Raw genomic sequence first — 27,813 nt, forward strand, 5'->3', positions numbered from 1 at the left:
CCGGTAAACCCGCAACTCCATACCCTTCAAGTTGAAGGGAATTACTTGTTACTAGGTGGTGGAGACCTGCGCCGCATTTGACAACAGGGGTGCACTCTCTGCAACCGCATTACTTTCTTAAGTATTAGCTCTCTCTATCTAGCTACTTCACTTTTCGAGCTTATCACTCTCTTAGAACTCTCAACCCCTATTGTCTGCCTACCTGTCTTCCCTCTCCCACCTTTCTCCCCCCCTCATCTCCTCCCTCCATTCGAGTCCTCTACAACCTAGATGAGCGAATTCGGAAACAGAACTTTATTCATAAGTAACCAACAATTATCGCTTATCTTGCCTAACTGTGTCAATCTCTATACCCCTCTTAGGCGATGGCCTCTTCTCCCAGAACCTGTACCAGTGTGGGCGCCGTCCACTTCAACGTCCGAGGTCTGAGCTCACTGGGTAAGAGACACAACGTAGCCCAAATTCTGAAAAAATGTAAGTCCAAAATTTTACTACTACAAGAGACACATTTCAAAAGTGACAGACACCTACCACTCCCTGGGGGAATGTTTCATCAATGCTTTCATAACTCCCACCCAAGCTCTGCATCAAAAGGGGTATCCATACTGTTCCACAAATCTATACCCTTTACGCTCGCGGCCCAACACTCAGATGGGGAGGGCAGGGTACTTTTTCTCAAGGGTAGGATTAGTAACACCAAAATAACGATTGCAAACCTATACGCCCCCAATTCAGACCAAACCTCATGCATAATAAAACAACTAGAAGTCCTTAAACAGTTTGCAGAGGGGCACATCGCCCTAGGAGGGGATCTGAACATTACTATAAACCCTTTACTGGACTCCTCGACGGCCCGATTCCAGGTCTCCCAGGTCAAATTAAAAAGACTCGGCAAGTCTCTACAAGAGCTGGGAGTGGTGGATGTCTAGCGATCAGTACACCCCTCTTCCAAGGACTTTACCTTTTTCTCACACGTGCACACCTCCTTCCAGAGACTAGATTACATCTTTGCCTCTTCTGGCCTCCTACCGAACCTCAGGGAAGTCAAAATTGACTCTATAACCCTATCAGACCCCGCGCATGCTGACATCCACTTGAGCAGTGAGACCCCACGCGAGTGGAGATGGCGTTTAAACGAATCCCTGCTCAACTCCTTGGAAGAGAGATCCCGCCTAGGGGATTTGAATGAAGAATATTTCAAAATAAACCTAAAAGACAATCCCAAGGTACCAATGGTGTGGGAAGCCCACAAAGCATTCACGAGGGGACTTCTAATAGCTCTAGGTTCTAGAGTTAAAAAAACAGAAACAAAAAGAGATAGACAACTATCTCTTACGAATAGCAAAACTAGAGCAGGTAACCAAACTATCTCACAGAAAAGCCAATCTCGACAAACTAGCATTGCTGAGGAGGGAATTCCGATGCTGCCTTAACGACAAATTCAATAAAAAACACCTGTTTCTCAAGCAAGTAATATACGCGCACGGTAACAGGGGCAGCAAATTCACGACAGCACTACTCAAGAAGGTCAGATCTAGGAACATTATTCAGACAATAAAATCACACACGAGCGCAGTAGTCTCCTCAACCTCAGAGATAGCAAAAGAATTTCAATATTTCTACTCTAAACTATACAACCTCGGGGACTGTGAGACCTCCCCCGTTAGGCACAAAATCAAAAGCTAGATTGACTCCTTCCTAAATTCCCTGAATCTCACAAAACTAGACAGCAAAGACACTACTATTCTACTTAACCTGATTACACCCAAAGAGGTAGAAGAGATACTAGACTCCTGTTGTCGTGGATTTCCTATGGGGGGTCCACGGCTTGATTTACAGCAATGTTTGCACCCTTCCAAATTAAGGTTATGAGACTGTGCGCACAGCCTGAAGCAATCACATTGACACAAGTTCAGCATATGAAAACTTCCTTACTTCTCCTTTATTTGTGGGCACGTAGCCTCTTTTATAAAGTTTAACATATCTGCCCTTTAGGGCAGGCCAAAGGTTACATAGATACAACGTATTATCTGATTATTGGATAAGCATCTTCCTTCATCCGGTCATCTGTTATTGCCCGTCACGTAGTAGCAGTCCGGAGAGGGCAGGACGAGACGAGTGGGTTGTCTTGGACCCCACGTGTGGATGCTCCAATATGATTGGAGGCTACAGCTTGAACTATTAATTGCATAAATTTCCCATATTATTTGCATAAGTTTCCCGTAAAACTGTTTGTGTTACTATTGCGTTAGCTAAAGGCGGTAATGCTGCAGACCGCGGTTACTTATGTCTGATTTTTTGCTTCTCCTAGAGTTACAAGAAATAGGGAGATAAAGCGTTCTTGCTAAATGCTAGCTTCTGTTTACATCTATAAGAGTTTAGAGAATAGAAGTTTCATCATCTATATATATAATGTAGTGGATATATTGGATACATGAAAGAATATATATATATATGAGAAGGTACAGGTCCATAAAATGGAAGAATCTGTCTCAAAATGGCCGCTAGATACAAAATGGAGCATTATAAGATGTAAATAAGCTTGTGCGTAGTGAAACAATAATTAAAGCAGAAATAACTTTACAGCAGGGTATTCGGTGCAATGTCTAATGATTTGTTTTTTGTTTTTTTTTCTATTCATCCGAGAACATTTGCCTGGTACAGCCGCTATCAGAAAAGACTCCCCCACGTCCTGAGCTTTGGGAAAAGAGCAAATCGTGCTGATAAGACGCTGCGATCATCCAAACTCACAAGAGAGAATAATCATTTGAAGGACATTTCACATATTTATTCTCACTGCGCTGATTGTTCAACAAAGCACAATTCTTGATGTTTTTCTAACCCAATGAGATTAAAGCCGTGACTAATGACGTATTCCTTTCCTGTATTGAGAAACGCTATGAAAAGTTAATAAAGATTCAGTGTACGCGCCTTAAGCAGGGTGGGCTGAATACTTGCCGCGGCTCATCTCTACATATCTGTGAGAGCTAATTACTATAAATCATATAGTTTTTGGCCTCTCTGATGCATCCAGGTATGAACTAATTTGGAACCCAAGGCTTGAAAGGTTAATGTGACCGGTCATGTGTAACGGTCCTTAACATATATATATATATATATATATATATATATACACTACCGTTCAAAAGTTTGGGGTCACCCAAACAATTTTGTGTTTTCCATGAAAAGTCACATTTATTCACCACCATGCGTTGTGAAATGAATAGAAAATAGAGTCAAGACATTGACAAGGTTAGCAATAATGATTTGTATTTGAAATAACATTGTTTTTACATCAAACTTTGCTTTCGTCAAAGAATCCTCCTTTTGCAGCAATTACAGCATTGCACACCTTTGACATTCTAGCTGTTAATTTGTTGAGGTAAGCTTGTGAAATTGCACCCCACGCTTCTAGAAGCATCTCCCACAAGTTGGATTGGTTGGATGGGCACTTCTGGCGTACCATAAAGTCAAGCTGCTCCCACAACAGCTCAATGGGGTTCAGATCTGGTGACTGCGCTGGCCACTCCATTACCGATAGAATACCAGCTGCCTGCTTCTGCTGTAAATAGTTCTTGCACAATTTGGAGGTGTGTTTAGGGTCATTGTCCTGTTGTAGGATGAAATTGGTTCCAATCAAGCGCTGTCCACTGGGTATGGCATGGCGTTGCAAAATGGAGTGATAGCCTTCCTTATTCAGAATCCCTTTTACCCTGTACAAATCTCCCACCTTACCAGCACCAAAGCAACCCCAGACCATCACATTACCTCCACCATGCTTAACAGATGGCGTCAGGCATTCTTCCAGCATCTTTTCATTTGTTCTGCGTCTCACAAACGTTCTTCTTTGTGATCCAAACACCTCAAACTTGGATTCATCCGTCCACAACACTTTTTTCCAGTCTTCCTCTGTCCAATGTCTGTGCTCTTTTGCCCATCTTAATCTTTTTCTTTTATTGGCCAGTCTCAGATATGGCTTTTTCTTTGCCACTCTGCCCTGAAGCCCAAAATCCCGCAGCCGCCTCTTCACTGTAGATGTTGACACTGGTGTTTTGCGGGTACTATTTAATGAAGATGCCAGTTGGGTACCTGTGAGGCGTCTGTTTCTCAAACTAGAGACTCTAATGTGCTTATCTTCTTGCTTAGTTGTGCAACGCGGCCTCCCACTTCTTTTTCTACTCTGGTTAGAGCCTGTTTGTGCTGTCCTCTGAAGGGAGTAGTACACACCGTTGTAGGAAATCTTCAATTTCTTAGCAATTTCTCGCATGGAATAGCCTTCATTTCTAAGAACAAGAATAGACTGTCGAGTTTCAGATGAAAGTTCTCTTTTTCTGGCCATTTTGAGCGTTTAATTGACCCCACAATTGTGATGCTCCAGAAACTCAATCTGCTCACAGGAAGGTCAGTTTTGTAGCTTCTGTAACGAGCTAGACTGTTTTCAGATGTGTGAACATGATTGCACAAGGGTTTTCTAATCATCAATAAGCCTTCTGAGCCAATGAGCAAACACATTGTACCATTAGAACACTGGAGTGATAGTTGCTGGAAATGGGCCTCTATTCACCTTTGTAGATATTGCACAAAAAACCAGGCATTTGCAGCTAGAATAGTCAGTTACCACATTAGCAATGTATAGAGTGCATTTGCTTAAAGTTAGGACTAGTTTAAAGTTATCTTCATTGAAAAGTACAGTGCTTTTCCTTCAAAAATAAGGACATTTCAATGTGACCCCAAACTTTTGAACGGTAGTGTATATATATATATTTGTAGAAAAACAAACAACAATGGAAAAGTACTGTCATTGGTATACAGAATGCATAACATATAAAAACAGGTACACTGTCCACTACACATAAAATGTATGTCCATTGTCCCGAAAATATAGATTTGGCGGATATCCACAACACTGTCCTCAGGAAAAAAGGCCTGGGCCAGATGGTCTCTCATTAGCATACTATAGATCTTTCAGAACACAACTTGTTCCTCACATGCTGAGGTGTTTAATGCACTTCTCAAGGCAGAGAACCTCCCAAAACAAGCACAGGAAGCACATGTCACCTTGATTCAAAAAGACAACAAAGACCCCAAATTATGTGGCAGCTACAGGCCCATCTCGTTGATCAATCTAGACGTGAAGATCTGGGCCAAACTCCTAGCCAGAAGGATGGAAAGCTTCATCCCCACTCTTATAAATCCTGAGCAGGTCGGCTTTGTTAAAGGCAGGGAAGGCAAAGACAACTGCATACGTTTACTACATGCAGCAAAATACACCCAAACCGCAACATCCCAATGGCCTTTGAAAGCACCGATGCCGAGAAGGCATTTGACAGGGTGGACTGGACCTATATGGAAAGAGTCCTCCTTAACTTCAACTTTCCCGCCCCCTTCATCTCAGCGATATTCTCTCTCTACACTAAACCACATGCTAGATTAAAAATCAACGACACTCTATCCCCTCCATTTGACATCCGCAACGGCACTCGCCAAGGCTGTCCACTGTCCCCCACCCTCTTCATACTCGCTATGGAACCCCTGCTCTAATGAGTGAGACAAGACCCTGCCATAAAGGGATTAAGAATTGGTAAGCATACACTTTCTACAGCAGCTTTTGCAGATGATATAATGTTTGTAGTATCCGAACCGGAGAGAAGTATCCCTAGACTTACCTCCCTCCTGAACGACTTCGGTGCTTTCTCTAACTTTAAGATAAACTTCTCCAAATCGACGATTCTAAACATCTTGATTCCTGAAAAGTCTTGTAGTCTATTGAGGTCCAGTTCACCTTTTTCTTGGTCAGAGGCATCGGTAGACTACTTGGGTATCAAATTAACTAAAAAAATAGAGAATATTTATAGCCAAAACTTCCTACCTTTGATTTCTCAAATCAAGGCCCTCCTACATTCCTACAACCTACCAGCACTATCCTGGTTCGGCAGAAAAAATGTCTTAAAGTCATATGTGCTCTCTATCGTTCTATACAAACTCTGTATGCTCCCAATACACCTCCCCTCATCCTTCTTTAATACCCTACACATGGCTTTCCCAGGGTTCTTGTGGAGGCAGAGGAGACCCAGATTAACCTACAGCCTGATGATTGAAAGGAGGTCCGAGGGAGGGATAGATTTGCCATGTATCCAGGACTTCTGTAGAGCAGCTCAACGCAGTTATTGGATAGACTTAATTCGCCCATCGAGGGACCTGCTACTACGTGCCCTTGCTGAGGACGTACATGGTGATTCCTTCTTGGAAGACCTATGATTTCCAATTAAGAATACTTATAGAGCAAAAAAATTGAATCCCTTGCTTAGGGGCCCCTGCGAGACCTGGGACAGGCACCTTAGCACCAAAACCCTCACCAAGAACACCACTTCGGACCTTGCGCAAACTGTTAGGGCTCCCACAGGACCTGGGAATAGCCAGTATCTGGAGAGAGGCTCGTGACGGGCTAGTAGAGGACTTACAAGCCCTAATACACAAAACCCCCGAGGAAATGAGACAGACTCTGCTTCCCTGCCAGACCTTCTCTTTTTTGCAAATAAAACATATCCAGAAGCCCTTCAGTGAGTTTCAGACGAAATATAAATCCTCCCGACCTAAGACTCAATTTGAAAGGTCCCTCAGTGAAACCAATTCTAAAATGCATAAACTCTCAAACCTGCGAAGATACTTTATTGCCCCACACACATTTACCAAACCTACCTTTCTTACATCGTGGGGAAAAGAAATGGGAATATCCCTATCAAACACAGATCCCAAGCTAATACTGAAGATGGCTTACGGATTATCTCAGTGCATTCTTATGCAAGAGAGCCACTATAAATTGCTAGTTAGGTGGTACAAAACCCCACAATGGCTATATGATTACAAACTTGCATCCCACAATAGATGCTGGAGATGTGATTCCGGAATCGGATCCTACTCCCACATCTGGTGGGACTGCCCAGACATCATCCCCTATTACAGCAGAAGTGATCTTCCTATGGAAGCCCACCTCTAGCTTCCACCCCTTGAAAAATAAGCTGATGGCCTTCCTTTTGGACACCGCCAAAGCTTTGATCCTGTTACATTGGCTGCAAAGGACACCTCCTACCATAACCCGGTGGAAAGAAAAAGCGGACTTGCTATGTAACCTAGAAGAGCTTTCGAGCTGGTCAAAAGGCTCTCATGACAAATTTCTCCAGATTTGGAGCCCATGGAGGGAACTGAGACAGAACCCCTAGTCCAAGGGGAGCCCAAAATTACGTAGTATAATAAATGTGGGCGGACCGACGACCCCCCCCCCTTCCCGAAAGGCCCGATTTGGCAGTCTCCCACCCCTAAGATACCAAGTTCAATGAGACCTCGGAAGTTGGATTCGACCACGGACTACAGGTGGAGGATGGAGCGCATGCCGGCCCGGGGCAGGTGAGGTTCACAGGGCATGCATCCAGATCATCGACTCCCCCCACCTATGCCTGCCCCCACTGCCCGCCCTTCCACCCTCACCCTCACACCCTCCCCCCCCCCCCCTCCACTACTTCTTCTCTGTATTCCTTCCTTAACTAATTCTTGCTTTCTACTCCTCAGTTTTTGTATCTCCATTTCTTAGGTAAAATCATTTACGAAGAGCATGATTTACAGATGTTCTTACCTGTTTTTGACTAATCTGAGTTCTCAACAAACACCGTACAACATATACGATTACAATTGTAAGACTGTTGTTAGAATCCCTGTCAGAAAGAATAATATTTCTGTCTTTACGCCTTTCTTGCAACTATTTACTGTATGGAATATATATAAAAACTCAATTAAAAAAATTGATAAAAAAAGAAAAAGACAACATTAGAGATGAGCGAACCTACTCGGCCACACCCCTTTTTCACCCGAGTGCCACGATTTTTGAGTACTTCCGTACTCGGGCGAAAAGATTCGGGGGCGCCGTGGGTGAGTGGGGGGTTGCAGCGAGGAGGGGGGGGGAGAGAGAGAGAGGGCTCCCCCCTGTTCCCCGCTGCTACCCCCTGCTCCGCCACGCCTCCCCCCGCCCCCTGGCGCCCCCAAATCTTTTTACCCGAGTACGGAAGTACTCGAAAATCACGGTGCTTTATCGAGTAATTACTCCAAACGAGTATATTCGCTCATCAAATGCAAGTTACATAATGGATTTTTTTATACACTTATTTAGTTTCATCAACAATCAGAATGCTTCACTCCACCTTGGTGACCAGAAAGCCAACTCTGGAGGGGTGTGATGTGATATATGATGCACTCCATCTTCCTGTGATCAGACTGCTGGGCTTATCTTTAGTTATGGGGGTGAGGGCTTCCCTCTTCACCCACAAATGCAAGTGTATGAGATCAAAAGAGTGCTTTCCTCACAAATTTATACATTTTCACTTCCACATTTTACCACTGCATAAAATATGTAAGAAATGAAGAGGTAATTTTTATTCTGTTCAACACCAATAGAAAACTTTTCCTTATATTTAAATTAAATAGGACCTCCCACGAGTTATTTTGCTACATATATCAATGTGTTCTCTATCAAATACGTTTTTATAACAAGACACAATGCAGGTTGGTGCAATTTTTTTGTTGTCTCTGTAACCTTTTTGCATTCATTACTTAATTTTTCTAAACAAGACTCATCAAAAACTATATAAAATTGGAATTATCTGAACCTATCCTAAGGTGTTAATTAGAGATGAGCGAATCTACTCGTTTCGAGTAATTACTCGATCGAGCACCGCGATTTTCGAGTACTTCCGTACTCGGGTGAAAAAATTCGGGGGACGCCGGGGGGCGGGGGGAGGCGTGGCGGAGCGGGCGGCAGCAGCAGGGAACAGGGGGGAGCCCTCTCTCCCTCTCCCCCCCACTCCCCGCAGCAACCCCCCACTCACCCACGGCGCCCCCCGAATCTTTTCACCCGAGCACGGAAGTACTAGAAAATCGCGGCGCTCAGGTGAAAAAGGGGCGTGGCCGAGTAGGTTCGCTCATCTCTAGTGTTAATCTATTTTGACATAATTATGTTTACACCCTTGCATATTGACAGCAGATCACAGAACAGTACACTCCACAAACCCCACATACACAACCTGTTGTACTAAGCCATAGATACTAAACATCTTATATAGAGATGTACAAAAAAACCATTCGAGCATATTTACTTAGACTGCCGTTTCATACGACCTAAGAAAACTTTGGGCCAGGCTCAGAAAAAGACAAATGCTTAAGGGGCTTGTGCCGCTTAATACATTAGTCGCATCTAGCTGCATGTGCCAAATGAAACACATGCCAACTATGAGCTGGCATAGGATTTTGATATAATAAAAACCAATTGCAGTGTCTATGCTTCTAAACTACAGTTGGCTGCATCCACTTTTTGAAAAAGTGTTGTGGTATAGCGTAAAATTGCAAAAAGAGAAATTTTTGGCAATTTGCTAATTTTGTATACTAGAAAATTAGTGTGCAAACAATAATGAATATGCCCTATTGCTTGTAGTATCTTTTATATTTTACTATAGACTATTTGTGGGCAAAAATCTGGAAAAAAAATTCTGTACTTTTTTGCCTGGAAAAACTGTGTAAAACCACTCAAGCTTGCAGAGAAAAAAAACAATTACAAATATATATATATAGAGAGGAAGCAAAACTACAGTAAAGAGGATGAATGCAGCTACAATTTAACTGGGAAAAAATAACAGAAAGAGCTAAACATTTATTGCTGCCACTGTGATATGATTGCTATTTTTCATAGGGATACAGTAAATAAAATGCTTGTCTTTTTAAAGTCACTTGTCATGGAGAGAGTGCAAGGCTCAGCAATTATGTACTTGGCTGATTTATTTTCTGCTATATAAAAAATAATATATGGGTTTATGAATTTTAGACATGCATGAGACAGGTAGGATTGTACGGAAATAAAGTGAGTCAACTTACCAATTTAAAGTCCATGATCAAAAAGGGGAAGCAGCTGTAAAGTACTTATTGTGAAAGCAATAGCAATTGTGTTCACAGTAATATCAAGCTTGCAGTATATAATGCAGATGAAAAGAACTGCAGTGTGCTAGACTAGTCAGAAGTCAACATATTCATGCTGCATTTGATTTTGTGGTATTAAAAACAAGAAAAACAAGCAAAATCAAGTTAGCGACACTTTTAGTGATTTGACTCAGTTACATCAAGTCTCATTATTAGGCCTCTTTCACTCAGGTGACAGTAATTTCGCCGCAGGAAAATCGCCGCTGTGTTCTGTGCAATATTGCTGCATTTTCTCACAGCGATATTGCCATTTTGTGTAGCTACATAATGTAAAATGATGATAAAATATGTCTGGGTGCATGCATGAAATAAAAAACGAAAATATGTCTAAGCGATGAATGGAAAAACATGTGGCGGAACAGTGGATGCAAATAGTTACAATAAAAAGTATGAACCTAAGATAGACAGACAGATAGATAGATATGAGCCAGACAGAAAGATAGATAGATAGATAGATAGATAGATAGATAGATAGATAGATAGATAGATAGATAGACAGATATGAGATAGAAGGATAGATAGATGATAGATAGATAGATAGATAGATAGATAGATAGATAGATAGATAGATAGATAGATAGATAGATAGATAGATAGATAGATAGATAGATAGATAGAGATTAGAGATGAGCGAGCACCAAAATGCTCGGGTGCTCGTTACTCGGGACGAACATTTCGCGATGCTCGAGGGTTCGTTTCGAGTAACGAACCCCATTGAAGTCAATGGGCGACCCGAGCATTTTTGTATATCGCCGATGCTCGCTAAGGTTTTCATTTGTGAAAATCTGGGCAATTTAAGAAAGTGATGGGAACGACACAGCAACGGATAGGGCAGGCGAGGGGCTACATGTTGGGCTGCATCTCAAGTTCACAGGTCCCACTATTAAGCCACAATACCGGCAAGAGTGGGCCCCCCCGCTCCCAACAACTTTTACTTCTGAAAAGCCCTCATTAGCATGGCATACCTAAGCTAAGCACCACACTACCTCCAACAAAGCACAATCACTGCCTGCATGACACTCCACTGCCACTTCTCCTGGCTTACATGCTGCCCAACCGCCCCCCCTCCCCCCCACAGCGCACACCAAACTGTCCCTGCGCAGCCTTCAGCTGCCCTCATGCCACACCACCCTCATGTCTATTTAGAAGTGCGTCTGCCATGAGGAGGAACCGCAGGCACACACTGCAGAGGTTGGCATGGCTAGGCAGCGACCCTCTTTAAAAGGGGCGGGGCGATAGCCCACAATGCTGTACAGAAGCAATGAGAAATAGAATCCTGTGCCACCGCCATCAGGAGCTGCACACGTGGGCATAGCAATGGGGAACCTATGTGCCACACACTATTCATTCTGTCAAGGTGTCTCTGCATGCCCCAGTCAGACCGGGCTTTTTAATTCATAGACACAGGCAGGTACAACTCCCTATTGTGAAGTCCCTGTCGACCGACAGCATGGGTGGCTCCCTGGAACCCACCGGCGGTACATAAAAATATCCCATTGCATTGCCCAACACAGCTGAGGTAGTAATGTCGTGCTTAATGCAGGTGGGCTTCGGCCCACACTGCATGCCCCAGTCAGACTGGGGTTCTTTACAAGTGGAAACAGATGCATTTATAATTCCCTGTGGACCCACAGCATGGGTGGGTGCCAGGAAGCCACCGGCGGTACATAGAAATATCCCATTGCATTGCCCAACACAGCTGAGGTAGTAATGTCGTGCTTAATGCAGGTGGGCTTCGGCCCATACTGCATGCCCCAGTCAGACTGGGGTTCTTTACAAGTGGACACATGTAGGTTAAACTCCGTGTGCACCTACAGCATGGGTGGCTCCCTGGAACCCACCGGCGGTACATAAAAATATCCCATTGCATTGCCCAACACAGCGGATGTAACGTCAGCTGTAATGCAGGTGGGCTAAAAATTCATTTGATTACACTGTAGGCGAGGGCCCACAAAAATTGCTGTATCAACAGTACTAATGTACATCAAAAAAATTGGCCGTGGCCAACCAAGAGGGCAGGTGAAACCCATTAATCGCTTTGGTTAATGTGGCTTAAGTGGTAACTAGGCCTGGAGGCAGCCCAGTTTAACTAAAAATTGGTTCAAGTTAAAGTTTCAACGCTTTTAAGAGCATTGAAACATATAAAAATTGTTTAGAAAAATTATATGAGTGAGCCTTGTGACCCTAAGAAAAATTGCCCGTTCAGCGTGATTACGTGAGGTTTCAGGAGGAGGAGCAGGAGGAGGAGGAGGAATATTAGACACAGATTGATGAAGCAGAAATGTCCCCGTTTTGGATGGTGAGAGAGAACGTAGCTTCCATCCGCGGGTGCAGCCTACGTATTGCTTACGTATCGCTGCTGTCCGCTGGTGGAGAAGAGAAGTCTGGGGAAATCCAGGCTTTGTTCATCTTGATGAGTGTTAGCCTGTCGGCACTGTCGGTTGACAGGCGGGTACGCTTATCTGTGATGATTCCCCCAGCCGCACTAAACACCCTTTCCGACAAGACGCTAGCCGCAGGACAAGCAAGCACCTCCAGAGCATACAGCGCTAGTTCAGGCCACGTGTCCAGCTTCGACACCCAGTAGTTGTAGGGGGCAGAGGCGTCACGGAGGACGGTCGTGCGATCGGCTACGTACTCCCTCACCATCCTTTTACAGTGCTCCCGCCGACTCAGCCTTGACTGGGGAGCGGTGACACAGTCTTGCTGGGGAGCCATAAAGCTGTCCAGGCCCTTAAAGACTGTTGCACTGCCTGGGCTGTACATGCTGCTCGATCTACGCACCTCCCCTGCTACCTGGCCCTCGGAACTGCGCCTTCTGCCACTACCGCTGTCGGATGGGAATTTTACCATCAGCTTGTCTGCCAGGGTCCTGTGGTATAGCAACACTCTCGAACCCCTTTCCTCTTCGGGAATGAGAGTGGGAAGGTTCTCCTTATAGCGTGGGTCGAGCAGTGTGGACACCCAGTAATCCGTAGTGGCCAGAATGCGTGTAATGCGAGGGTCACGAGAAAGGCATCCTAACATGAAGTCAGCCATGTGTGCCAGGGTACCTGTACGCAACACATGGCTGTCCGCACTAGGAAGATCACTTTCAGGATCCTCCTCCTCCTCCTCCTCCTCCTCAGGCCATACACGCTGAAATGATGACAGGCAAGCAGCATGGGTACCGTCAGCAGTGGGCCAAGCTGTCTCTTCCCCCTCCTCCTCATCCTCCTCATGCTCCTCCTCCTCCTCCTGAACGCGCTGAGATATAGACAGGAGGGTGCTCTGACTATCCAGCGACATACTGTCTTCCCCCGGCTCTGTTTCTGAGCGCAAAGCGGCTGCCTTTATGGTTTGCAGGGAACTTCTCAAGATGCATAGCAGAGGAATGGTGACGCTAATGATTGCAGCATCGCCGCTCACCACCTGGGTAGACTGCTCAAAGTTTCGAAGGACCTGGCAGATGTCTGCCAACCAGGCCCACTCTTCTGAAAAGAATTGAGGAGGCTGACTCCCACTGCGCCGCCCATGTTGGAGTTGGTATTCCACTATAGTTCTACGCTGCTCATAGACCCTAGCCAACATGTGGAGCGTAGAGTTCCACCGTGTGGGCACGTCGCACAGCAGTCGGTGCACTGGCAGATTAAACCGATGTTGCAGGGTGCGCAGGGTGGCAGCGTCCGTGTGGGACTTGCGGAAATGTGCGCAGAGCCGGCGCACCTTTACGAGCAGGTCTGACAAGCGTGGGTAGCTTTTCAGAAAGCGCTGAACCACCAAATTAAAGACGTGGGCCAGGCATGGCACGTGCGTGAGGCTGCCGAGCTGCAGAGCCGCCACCAGGTTACGGCCGTTGTCACACACGACCATGCCCGGTTGGAGGCTCAGCGGCGCAAGCCAGCGGTCGGTCTGCTCTGTCAGACCCTGCAGCAGTTCGTGGGCCGTGTGCCTCCTATCTCCTAAGCTGAGTAGTTTCAGCACGGCCTGCTGACGCTTGCCCACCGCTGTGCTGCCACGCCGCGCGACACCGACTGCTGGCGACGTCCTGCTGCTGCTGACACATCTAGATTGCGAGACAGAGGTTAAGGAGGAGGAGGAGGAGGGTGCTTTAGTGGAAGAAGCATACACCGCCGAACATACCACCACCGAGCTGGGGCCCGCAATTCTGGGGGTGGGTAGGACGTGAGCGGTCCCAGGCTCTGACTCTGTCCCAGCCTCCACTAAATTCACCCAATGTGCCGTCAGGGAGATGTAGTGGCCCTGCCCGCCTGTGCTTGTCCACGTGTCCGTAGTTAAGTGGACCTTGCCACTAACCGCATTGGTGAGGGCGCGTACAATGTTGCGGGAGACGTGGTCGTGCAGGGCTGGGACAGCACATCGGGAAAAGTAGTGGCGACTGGGAACTGAGTAGCGCGGGGCCGCCGCCGCCATCATAGCTTTGAAAGCCTCCGTTTCCACAACCCTATACGGCAGCATCTCAAGGCTGATAAATTTGGCTGTGTGGACGGTTAACGATTGAGCGTGCGGGTGCGTGGCGGCGTACTTGCGCTTGCGCTCCAACACTTGCGCTAGCGACGGCTGGACTGTGCGGTGCGAGACATTGCTGGATGGGGCCGAGGACAGTGGAGGTGAGGGTGTGGGTGCAGGCCATGAGACGGTCGTGCCTGTGTCCTGAGAGGGGGGTTGGATCTCAGTGGCAGGTTGGGGCACAGGGGGAGAGGCAGCGGTGCAAACCGGAGGCGGTGAACGGCCTTCGTCCCACCTTGTGGGGTGCTTGGCCATCATATGTCTGCGCATGCTGGTGGTGGTGAGGCTGTTGGTGGTGGCTCCCCGGCTGATCTTGGCGCGACAAAGGTTGCACACCACTGTTCGTCGGTCGTCAGGCGTCTCGGTGAAAAACTGCCAGACCTTAGAGCACCTCGGCCTCTGCAGGGTGGCATGGCGCGAGGGTGCGCTTTGGGAAACACTTGGTGGATTATTCGGTCTGGCCCTGCCTCTACCCCTGGCCACCGCACTGCCTCTTGCAACCTGCCCTGCTGCTGCCCGTGCCTCCCCCTCTGAAGACCTGTCCTGTGTAGGCGTTGCACACCAGGTGGGGTCAGTCACCTCATCGTCCTGCTGCTCTTCCTCCGAATCCTCTGTGCGCTCCTCCCTCGGACTTACTGCCCTTACTACTACCTCACTGCAAGACAACTGTGTCTCATCGTCATCGTCCTCCTCACCCACTGAAAGGTCTTGAGACAGTTGCCGGAAGTCCCCAGCCTCATCCCCCGGACCCCGGGAACTTTCCAATGGTTGTGCATCAGTGACGATAAACTCATCTGGTGGGAGAGGAACCACTGCTGCCCAATCTGAGCAGTGGCCCGAGAACAGTTCCTGGGAGTCTTCCCGCTCCTGAGCATGTGTCATTGTAGTGGAGTGAGGAGGCTGGGAGGAAGGAGGAGCAGCAGACAGAGGATTCGGATTTGCAGCAGTGGACGGCGCAGAACTGTGGCTGGACGATAGGTTGCTCGAAGCACTTTCTGCCATCCAGGACAGGACCTGCTCACACTGCTCATTTTCTAATAAAGGTCTCCCGCGTGGAACCATTAATTGGGCGATGAATGTGGGGACGCCAGAAACGTGCCTCTCTCCTAATCGCGCAGCAGTCGGCTGCGACACACCTGGATCAGGAGCTCGGCCTGTGCCCACACCCTCACTTGGCCCTCCGCGTCCTCGGCCGCGTCCACGTCCTCTAGGCCTACCCCTACCCCTCAGCATGCTGTATTACCAGTGATTTGATTTCCCAGGCAGGAAAGAAATTGGCGCAAGGCTGCACTCAACCGTAGCTGGTTGCGTCTGATTTTTTTACATTCTCCACGCAGCACACACGTACCCAGAGCACTTAGGACTGACAGAGGCAGGGCAAATATACTTTTTTCCCTTTTGTTTAAAAGGATAGGCCCACTGCGTCTATTCACTGAATAATAAGTTTAATAACTGACACTGTGTTGCGGCCCTGCAAAAGTGTCACAGAACTTTACTGTTGCAGAGTTATTAACTGTGGCAGAGCAGGTATTTCCCAGGCAGGAAAGAAATTGGCGCAAGGCTGCACTCAACCGTAGCTGGTTGCGTCTGATTTTTTTACGTTCTCCACGCAGCACACACGTACCCAGAGCCCTTAGGACTGACAGAGGCAGGGCAAATATACTTTTTTCCCTTTTGTTTAAAAGGATAGGCCCACTGCGTCTATTCAATGACTAATAACTGTGTTGTGGCCCTGCCTACACAATTCTGTGCCTGTAGTATCAATGGAGGGTGCAATGCTCTGCACCGCCGATTTTGAGAAAAAAAAAAAAAAAGCAACACAGCTAACAGCAGCCTGCACAGTACTCCACACAGTTAAATGTGGCCCTAGAAAGGACCGTTGAGGTTCTTGAAGGCTACACTCACTCCTAACACTCTCCCTGCCTAAGCACCACTTCTGTCCCTAATACCGGGTGCAATGCTCTGCACTGCCGATTTTGAGAAAAAAAAAAATTTTTTCCACTGCTAACAGCAGCCTGCACACACGTAGATGTGGCCCTAAGAAGGACCGTTGGGGTTCTTGAAGCCTACACTCACTACAAATACTCTCCCTACAGCAACTCCAATAGAACAGCACTTTCCCTCAGCTAACTCACAAGACATCTGAGGCGAGCCGCGGGAGGGGCCGACTTTTATACTCGGGTGACATCTGATCTCCCCAGCCACTCACTGCAGGGGGGTGGTATAGGGCTTGAACGTCACAGGGGGAAGTTGTAATGCCTTCCCTGTCTTTCAATTGGCCAGAAAAGCGCGCTAACGTCTCAGAGAGGAAACTGAAAGTAACGGGAACACCGCGTGGTACTCGTTACGAGTAACGAGCATCCCGAACACCGTAATATTCGCACGAATATCAAGCTCGGACGAGTACGTTCGCTCATCTCTAATAGAGATATGAGATATATAGATAGATATGAGATAGAAGGATAGATAGATAGGAGATAGATAGATAGATAGATATGAGCCAGACAGAAAGATAGATAGATAGATAGATAGATGTGAGACAGATAATTATATATGAGACAGATAGATAGATATGAGATAGAAGGATAGATAGATGATAGATAGATAGATAGATAGATAGATAGATAGATAGATAGATAGATAGATAGATAGATAGAGATATGAGACTTATAGATAGATATGAGATAGAAGGATAGATAGATAGTTAGATATGAGCCAGATAGATAGATAGATAGATAGATAGATAGATAGATAGATGTGAGACAGATAATTATATATGAGACAGACAGATAGATAGATAGATAGATAGATAGATAGATAGATAGATAGATAGATAGATAGATATGAGATAGAAGGATAGATAGATAGATAGATAGATAGATAGATATGAGACAGATAATTAGATATGAGACAGATAGATAGATAGATAGATAGATAGATAGATAGATAGATAGATAGATAGATAGATAGATATGAGATAGAAGGATAGATAGATGATAGATAGATAGGTATGAGACAGATAGCTAGATGATAGATATGAAATAGGATAGATAGATATGAAGCAGATAAATATTAGATAGATAGATAGATAGATAGAAAAGAGAGAAAGAAATATAAACTACTAATGCATAAACATGCCTGACGCATAAACTTATATATGCACGCACATGAACGTTCCCATTCACATAAAAATTTAAACTAAACATGTGGTGTCTTGATAGGAAAATAGGTAAACTAACTTGTCCACATAAGAAGCAATGTGGGGCGAGACCAAAATAATACATGCTAACCACTAGTTTGGGGGTGAGAGCATGGGTGCAGTGGTTTTAAAACAATTAAATAGATTACAGAGCAAAGGTTATGTGAGATTCCTAATTGGGGAAGTCTGGGTGACGTGTGGAAAAGAATTAAATTGCATAGACCTGACCCATAAGATTATGTGGATGGGAAATATGGGGCATTCGAATATGCGCTTGTGTGAATATAGATGTGTGGATGCATAGAAATGGATAGCACTATGATGTTATTGTGTGTGATAAGGAGATGGGTAACATGTATAAACAATAACAATATGTAAATATTAGAGATGAGCGAACGTGCTCGGCCACGCCCCTTTTTCGCCCGAATACCGCGATTTCCGAGTACTTCCGCACTCGGGCGAAAAAATTCGGGGGGCGCCGTGGCGGCACGGGGGGTAGCAGTGGGGAGTGGGGGGGAGAGGGAGAGAGAGAGGGCTCCCCCCTGTTCCCCGCTGCTACCCCCCGCACCGCCACACCTCTCCCCGCCCCCCGGCGCCCCCCGAAACTTTTCACCCGAGTACTGAAGTACTCGAAAATGGCGGTACTCGGGCGAGTAATTACTCGAAACGAGTACATTCGCTCATCTCTAGTAAATATACCTGGGAAGGACAAGGAATTCAAAGAAATGGGGAAATTTTGCACAAGAATCGCATGAGTGGGATAACGATAATGGATGGCAGATGCCATGTGGGAATAAGGTATGGTGAGGCAAAATAAATAAAATCTGTATAGATATATATGTAGATATATGTAAATGTACATATGGATAAAATTAAGGAAAATAGGTATGGTTAGGCAAAGGACAAGGGGGAAGGCAGCCAAGGGGGAAGAGTGACTGGGGTCTATACATAATAAAAGAGGAACTAGAAGGGTGGGGGAAGAAAAAGATGAGGAAGAAAAACAAAAAAGGGGAGAGATGGATGCGGGAATGAGAGGGCTTTTCCTCATAAATATTTTCGAGACTTTCATGGAGGCTCATTGGGGCAAGGGCGTTGAGCTTGAAGATCAAAAGCATCTCTTTCTTCTGCAGTGCCTCAAATCTATTGCTTATGCCAGGTGTGATTTGTTCTAAATGGTGACAAACTAAACTGTAAAATCTTTGTTATGGGTAATAGTGGCATATCTTGAGATGCTATGTTTCAAAAAGTAATTTGTGGAATTAGATCTGTTGATCTCTGCTTGTTGATCTGGGTCCTTAAAGCCTGGGTGGTACATCCAATAATTAACAAACTTTGGTGAACAACTTTAAAAATCATTTGATCGGAGAGCTCTCTTTAGTCACGTAGCTAGGGAGACATTTTTTTATTTGTTACAGATGTTTGCACTGCATTTGCAGCCTCTTTTCCCACAACAGTAACAGTGGTTGGGGAAAGAGGTTGTGGCAGGATGGTTATGCTGCCGATTTTAGTTTGCCAGTTGCAATTTTGATTTAAGCGTGCGTGTTCTTTAAAGGTAATTAGTGGTTTGGATGGAATATGTTTGGTTAAATAAGGGTCCTGTAATAAGACGGGCCAATGCTTCTCAAGTATTGTCCGTACCTGTCCGTGTTGAGGATTGTATGGAGTAATAAAATTATATTCGTCAGCCCAAGTCTATGATCCGGATTACTATGCGTGAGGAGGTCCATTCTGGTTTTCACTTGGGCCATGTCTATCAGTTTTTTTGGATAGCTTTTTTAGATAAATCTTTCCTTTAGGACCTTACTCTGAATATCATAATCCTCAATCTTGGTGCAGTTGCATTTATGCATTTGAACTGACCATATAGAATATTCCTCTTCCACTTCATGTAATGAGCACTCTTAAAATGGAAAAAAACTATTGCCATCTACAGGTTTAAAATATGTTTTTGTTATGATTTGATTTGCCTTATGTCCTAAAATCAGATCCAAATATTTAATTTCCAATACATTTTACCAGATGAAAAATAATTAAATCTTTAGCATTTAGGTACAAGTTGGACTCATTAAACTCACACTCTTTAATCCCTTTCAAGATAAAAATTAGATAATCAATATGTCTGTAAAAGACAATCTTATTGAAGCCCATTTGGTTGGAGCTAATGTAATTTTTTTCAAAGCTGCTCACTTAGAGATTAGAAAAACTAGGTCCCAATATGGTACCCCTAGCGGTGCCTTTGACTTTGTTTATACAAGGTGTAAAATACATATTTTTGAGGATAAAACGAATGTCATCAATAATAAAATTCTTCTGTGCAGTGGGAAAGCAGATTAATAAGTGAGGGTGTGTTTTTAAGATAAGAATCTAGATGGATATGTCAACCTATCGTTTCACGACTTTCATTGGAGAATTGTGCCAAGATACCTGCCTTACTTACCTACGTTGTTGCTATGACAAAGAATAAAATGGCATAAGTTTGTATATTGGTTTAACAGAAGAACAAAACAGGAAATTAGCAAATGAAATTATGCATAATAAACAACTGTACCACCCTAATATCAAGGGCATTAAAATAATAAAGCTACCATGTATCCAAGGTTGACAATAGATAAACTCCTTTAATCAAGCATAGTTTAACAAATCAGTGTAGGTTTTATAAATATCTCTCTGAAAAATAGGGGGGGGGGGGGGGGCGAGGCATTATTTTCTGCCAAAAGGCACGTGGGTGTATGCTGACTAGTATGGCCATGGACCAGAAGTGTGTCATGCCGTGAAGGCGTAGATCTTGCTGGTACTAGTGTGGTTATGGTGATCTGGACGTAAGACCTTGGACAGGAAGTGCGTCATGACACGGTAGTGTGGCTCTTATTGGCATGGGCTATAAACCTAACCATACAGAGTCACCTGGAAATGTACTGGGTGAGATAAATAAGAGATAATAAAATGTACAAATAAAATACAATGAAAGAAAAGGAAATACTACATTATGGACACATGTTGAGTTAAAAAACATGAATTTGAACATAAATGAAATGAATTGAAAAAAAAGGGGAGGAAACGTTCAGGAGAGGCTATTGCAAGTACATTAAACGTAGATAATAAGAACAAATAATACCAAAAATTTACATACAGTAAATTTTTCTTCATTAGAATATATGTAAATGATAAGATAACAGCAATACATATTGTGTACCAGTAGGAGAAAACTGCGTAATCATAAAGATAACAAAAGTTAAGAAAATGAAAATAATGAATATTAAATGAATGGTTATAAATGATAAAAATATTTTAAAATATAAAATTATAGTGTGTAGATTAAATAAAATAAATTGTAAAAATTATCAAAGATGGTTGTAAAAAGGTGAGAAAAAATATTCGTAAAATTATGTTAAAAAAACAAATCATAATAAAAAGATTAAAATAAATGTTAAAAGAGAGGAATGAATTACAAATCTCAAATGTATTCTAAAAGAAGATGTGAAAAAAAAGTGGAAGTCATTAGGAAAATGATTCTTTAGAGGGAGCCTTCTTCTTTAAAGGAAATAATAGAAAATTGAAAACGTTTTTAGTTAGAAATTTTCTAAAACCCATTTTAGCCATTTATGGATAAGGTATTCAGAAAATCCAGTATATTTCCTTTTTGTATAACTTCATGAATTCGTCATACAGTATTTGTTCCAAAGTTGTGAGATACATTAGGGATGCATCCTAATTGCGGTAAATCAAAAAATGGCGTAAGACACTCTGTTATTGAAAGCTGTTCAAAATATTTGAACGATGCTTGTTAGCTTGAATTCTCAATGCATTTATTGTGTGGCCCACATACCTGAGCCTACATTAGCATTTCAATAGGTATACAATGTATTTGTATCCACAGTTTAGTATGTTTTGTATTAAATAACTTCTAGTTTTAGCCTGCAAGACTACTTCTTTTCTATTGTGAGAAATGTTGGTACAGTTTTTAACTCCACACTTACAAACCCTTAGGGATTAGAGATGAGCGAGCACCAAAATGCTCGGGTGCTCGTTACTCGGGACGAACTTTTCGCGATGCTCGAGGGTTCGTTTCGAGTAACGAACCCCATTGAAGTCAATGGGCGACCCGAGCATTTTTGTATATCGCCGATGCTCGCTAAGGTTTTCATTTGTGAAAATCTGGGCAATTCAAGAAAGTGATGTGAACGACACAGAAACGGATAGGGCTGGCGAGGGGCTACATGTTGGGCTGCATCTCAAGTTCACAGGTCCCACTATTAAGCCACAATAGCGGCAAGAGTGCCCCCCCCCCCCCCCCACTGTCAGCATAAAGATCGTTCTCCTCTGCCACAGCTCTAACAGCTGTGGCAGAGAAGAACGATGTTTTCCCATTGAATTCAATGGAGCCGGCAATACAGCAGGTTCCACTGAAAGCAATGGGCTGCCGGCGATCGCAGGATGAATTGTCGGATAGGGCTTAAATATATAAGCCCTTCCCTGCAATTCATCCAGAAATGTGTAAAAATAAAAATATATACCGTATATACCGGCGTATAAGGCGACTGGGCGTATAAGACGACCCCCCAACTGTCACCTTATACGCCGGGAATACAGCGGAGCAAAGAATAAAAATCATTACTCACTTCTCCTGGCGTTCTGCGGCGCTGACATCATTGTCATTGGCTGTGATTGGCTGAAGGCACGTGTGTTTTCTGGAGGCGGGGATTTAAAGCCCTGTGTCCAGAAAGCAATGCTCTGCCGGGGACCAGGAGAGAGCGACAGCCTGCAGCAGCGCCGCAGAATGCCAGGAGAAGTGAGTAATGATTTTTATTCTTTGCTCCGCTGTATTCCCGGCGTATAAGGTGACAGTTGGGGGGTCGTCTTATACGCCCCGTTGCCTTATACGCCGGTATATACGGTATATATTTTTATTGTAACACATTTCTGGATGAATTGCAGGGAAGGGCTTATATGGCTTATATATTTAAGCCCTTTCCGACAATTCATCCTGCGCACGCCGGCAGCCCATTGCTTTCAGTGGAACCTGCTGTATTGCTGGCTCCATTGAATTCAATGGGCAAACATCATTCTTCTCTGCTACAGCTGTTACAGCTGTGGCAGAGAAGAATGATTTGTCTTCTATATGTTCTCAATGGGGTCGGCGCTGCTGCCGCCGGCCCCATTGAGCGCATATAGAGAAGAGAACAGGAATCGCAGATCGCACATAGGTGCGATCTGCGATTTCTATGGCCTAAGAAGGACCGTTGGGGTTCTTGAAGCCTAAAATAACTCCTAACGCTCTCCCTATAGCAGCAGCACTTTCCCTGATTTATGTCAGAAGGCATCTGTGGCGAGCCGCGGGAGGGCAGATTTTAATACTCGGGTGACACCTAATCTCGCCAGCCACTCACTGCAGGGGGGTGGTATAGGGCTTGAACGTTGCAGGGGGAAGTTGTAATGCCTTCCCTGTCTTTCTATTGGCCAGAAAAGATTGCAAATTTCTCAGGGAAGAAAATGAAAGTAACTCGAACATCACGTGGTACTCGTCTCGAGTAACGAGCATCTCGAACACCCAAATACTCGAACAAGTATCAAGCTCGGACGAGTATGCTCGCTCATCTCTATTAGGGATGCGTTTACCCCATAAATAGAAAATGGGAAATGGGTTTACCATCTTTCATTTATGAGGTCGTGAAGGTGCTAATATATTGAGGAGAGCTTTATTTCTACAGAATATTATCTGTGGTTGATTGGCCACAGAATTGGCCATAGGGGATGTTTAACTTTCACTTCTTCGCGTGACAGCTTATGAACTCCAAGCAGCTTTTGGCATCCATTATTTAAAAATGAGTTTTTGTTTGGATTTGTCCCTCAAACTACAAAGCTAAAAAGACAATCTGATTTTTATGAATAGTGCATAAAAACTCCAGACTCTTAAGACTCAAAATAAAATTTTGAAGTTCCATCTCTGAGCCATCCTTTATAATTAAAATATCATCAATAAAAGGTTTATAAAGCACAATTTATGGGTTGTTAATATATGCTTCTTCAAAGGCACCCATGTATAAGTTTGCACAGCTCGGCGCAAATTTTGTTCCCATAGCGGTGCCCTTTTGTAAACAAAAATTCTTATTGTCAAAGGTAAAATAATTGCTCATTAAAATAAATTGAATGGCTTCCAGAATAAAGCCCCTTTGTTGGTTTGGCATTAAGTGGTCCTGATAAATGTTAAGGGCCATTTACATGGACAATTATTGCTCAAAATTTGTTCAAACAAATTAAATTGAGTGATAAACATCTTGTGTAATTGCAAAAAATGTGTTTGCTATAGTAAGCTCTTTGTGCACTTCTCATTATCACTGACTTTCAGTCAGCATAACGAACATCTCTGGATTATGGGATTCTCGCCCATTGGTAATGCTCCCCGCATACACTTTACATAAAAGTTGAAGTGTTGAACAAGAAACAAGCAAGAAGCCCGCGGTCAGCCGGTGCTCTCTGCCTGTCTAAAAGCTCTGTACGTATACTAACGACCTTAGTGATGACATCAGCATTTGTGCAATATGAAAAGCAGTGTTTGTCAGCAGCACTACCAATAAACCCAATAAGGCGAGACATCGGTGCATTTTTTTGTTCAGGTGCCCTACCTGGGATTTGATATAGAATACTATGACATCTATACAAAGAATACATATAAGTAGTCTGTACCTGAAGTATTTCTCGATAGTATCTGAAGGCTTGAATAGAACAGTGTGTGTTGATACATGTTATATACAGTTTTACATTCATAAATGTTACCTTGGGTGTCACACTTGCACAATACCACCTGCCACTGTTTAAAGGATTACCCTGGGATCTAATTTATGTTATTTGGAACATCTTCTAGGATCTGGGGTACATTATATAACGACCAGGTTGAAGGGGTTAAGGGATCTATGGTAACAGATATGTTGTGTATGTGTTGCTATGGCATATGTTACCATGACAACTGAGAATGTTTGGGATTGCACAATGTCCGGGCTCTTCTGTTCCCTGAAAGACATCAAGCTGTCACACCTGTTGCTCTTCCTGATGGGTATAATATCCACCTGGAGATGGCTGTTTTTTTTAACATTTGTCTGTGATTGGTTGGAACTTGTATATATTGTGTCTATATTGTGCATTTTATTTAGCTTGACAAAGGTTACAAAGGTGGCCAAAACATTGCTTGTTTTATGTGGAGCAAATAAAATGTCCTTTCCATGCGGTGAAGAATCTTTTGCACTTCATTGCTGCTTAGCTCATATTTCTAATTGATCAGCACTTGTGCAGTCGTTAAGAAGACGACTGTATTAATCAGGCATTAGTGTACAGAGATTTAATGTCCAGGGATGCCCAAAGATAAAAGTCTTTCCAAATGACCTTCTTAATGAGACTAAAGGCCTATTTACACGCAACGATCATCGCTCAAAAGATGGCTTTTGAGCGATAATCGTTGCGTGTAAATGTGCCTTTCTGTCACTTTTCTGTAGAATTATGGATTTTTCTGTAGAATTATGGATTTCAGTTCGGCATGTTTTCTGCCTGGGGAGCACTGATTACAGTTGATTACATTGCCTCAGCTGTCAGCCCCATGGCAGAACAAAGGGAATTTATTCAGGGAACAGTGGGCGGTGTGTTCTCTGAATACAGCTCCCGGCGGCTCTCACACTACTAATTGGCACTAATAGGAATTAGTACCAAGTAGTAGTTTTATGCAAAATGAACGCTCAAATGCTTTTGAACAATTATCTTTATGTCTAAATGCACCTTTAGGCCTTAGTCACACGGGCATTTTTTGCCGCGATTTGCGCATGCGTTGGCCGATTTTATAAAACTATTGCTTTGCAATGGTATCGGACACATGAGCGCTTTTTATGCCCTCGTCCGATAAATTATAGAACAGAAATCGCAGATCGCACCTATCTGCGATTCCTGTTCTCTTCCCTATATGCACTCAATGGGGCTGCCGGCAGCAGCGCCGACCCCATTGAGAACATATAGTAGACAAATCATTCTTCTCTGCCACAGCTGTGGCAGAGAAGAACGATGTTTGCCCATTGAATTCAATGGAGCCGGCAATACAGCTGGCTCCATTGAAAGCAATGGGCTGCCGGCGATCGCAGGATGAATTGTCGGGAAGGGCTTAAATATATAAGCCCTTCCCTGCAATTCATCTAGACATGTGTAAAAATAAAAAATATATATATACTCACCTTGTCCTGGCAGACGGAGTTCAGCCGCGGGCGGCGGCAGTTCTCCTGAACTGCTCTCTATAGTATTCAGCAGCCGGGGATTTAAAATCCCCGCCTGCTGAATGAGCTGCCTCTGATTGGTCACAGCCTGACCAATCAGAGGCAGCTCTCACTCACACCCATTCATGAATTCATGAATGGGTGAGTGAGTGCTGCCTCTGATTGGCTCAGCGCAGGGACCAATCAGGGGCAGCTCTCACTCACACCCATTCATGAATTCATGAATGGGTGTGAGTGAGAGCTGCCTCTGATTGGTCAGGCTGTGACCAATCAGAGGCAGCTCATTCAGCAGGCGGGGATTTTAAATCCCCGGCTGCTGAATACTATAGAGAGCAGTTCAGGAGAACTGCCGCCAGCCGCGGCTGAACTCCGTCTGCTGGGACAAGGTGAGTATATATATTTTTTTTATTTTTACACATTTCTGGATGAATTGCAGGGAAGGGCTTATATATTTAAGCCCTTCCCGACAATTCTTCCCACGCTCGCCCGCAGCGCATTGCTTTCAATGGAGCCGGCTGTATTGCCGGCTCCATTGAATTCAATGCGCTGGACAGCTTCGGCCCATTTCTATTGAAACGCGGCTAGGAGCAGTATTTTCGACCGATTTTTCGGCCCCGGTCACGCGATTTGCGGATGCGCATCCGTCATGCGATCCGCAAATCGTGGGAAAAAACGCCAGTGTGACTAAGGCCTTAGGAGGTGTCTTGTATCTCACAGATAGGATGGTAAATAAGAAGCGAAGCATTGCAGCTGGTGGTTCACATATTCAGAAAGATTGCTTGTTATGGAACCCACCCTGGCAATAATAGGTATTCTTGTGTGGTTGTGGAGGGATTTATGAATTTTGAGTCAAAAATAAAAATTTGGTTTTTTTTGAGTCTTTTATATTTGAAATAAGGTTAATGTCAAGTTTGGCGTAATAATCCTCCTCCACTAATATCCTCAATGCCTCTCGATCATAGGATTCACTGCTTATGATGCAGTGAATCCCCTCTTTATTGGTGTTCTTAACGACTATGTCATTATTGTTGGAAAGATAGTCGCAATTCGGGCTCTATTTAGGTTATTAGAAGGCCTACACATGTCTTAGGGTGGCTTCCCACGTGCGTGTTTTTGAGTGTACATAGGTGCGCATCTATGTACGTGCAAAAACACGTGTGTTTGAAGGTCAGTGCATTGTCTTCAATGAATTCATGAATGGGTGAGTGCTGCCTCTGATTGGCTGAGCACAGGGACCAATCAGAGGCAGCTCTCAGCTGTCATTCGGATTTAGAATTCCTTTGCTGCATCTGTCACAAACGTGGCAGGAGCAGCAGGGAATTCTTTTTCCTCACGGGGATAAAGAAAACATCTGCCGCATGTGGCAGATGTGTTCTTCATCCCCACGGGCACACAGCAGCGAAGACAGGTAAATTTTTATTTTTTTTTTGCACTAAAATTGTTGTTTTTCAGGGAAGGGAAGCCAGCAGACCATTGAATGCCGCGGCTTCATTGAAGACAATGCGTGCATTCCCTATTGTGCACGCATGTCCTATCTTTACATGTACGCACCTGTAAAACACGGACATGTGCACACACCATAGGGAATGCATTGCTTGTAATAGACGCATGTTTTTGTCTGAAGCCACCCTAAGTGAGCAATTTTAAATTCTTGCATAACTGTGTTATAAGAAGTCTCAATGAAAGGATCCTTATTAGAGATGAGCGAACGTACTCGTCCGAGCTTGATACTCGTTCGAGTATTAGCGTGTTCGAGATGCTCGTTACTCGTGACGAGTACCACGCGATGTTCGAGTTACTTTCACTTTCATCTCTGAGACGTTAGCGCGCTTTTCTGGC

The sequence above is a fragment of the Eleutherodactylus coqui genome, chromosome 10 (assembly GCF_035609145.1).
Source record: "Eleutherodactylus coqui strain aEleCoq1 chromosome 10, aEleCoq1.hap1, whole genome shotgun sequence".
Taxonomy (NCBI): domain Eukaryota; kingdom Metazoa; phylum Chordata; class Amphibia; order Anura; family Eleutherodactylidae; genus Eleutherodactylus; species Eleutherodactylus coqui.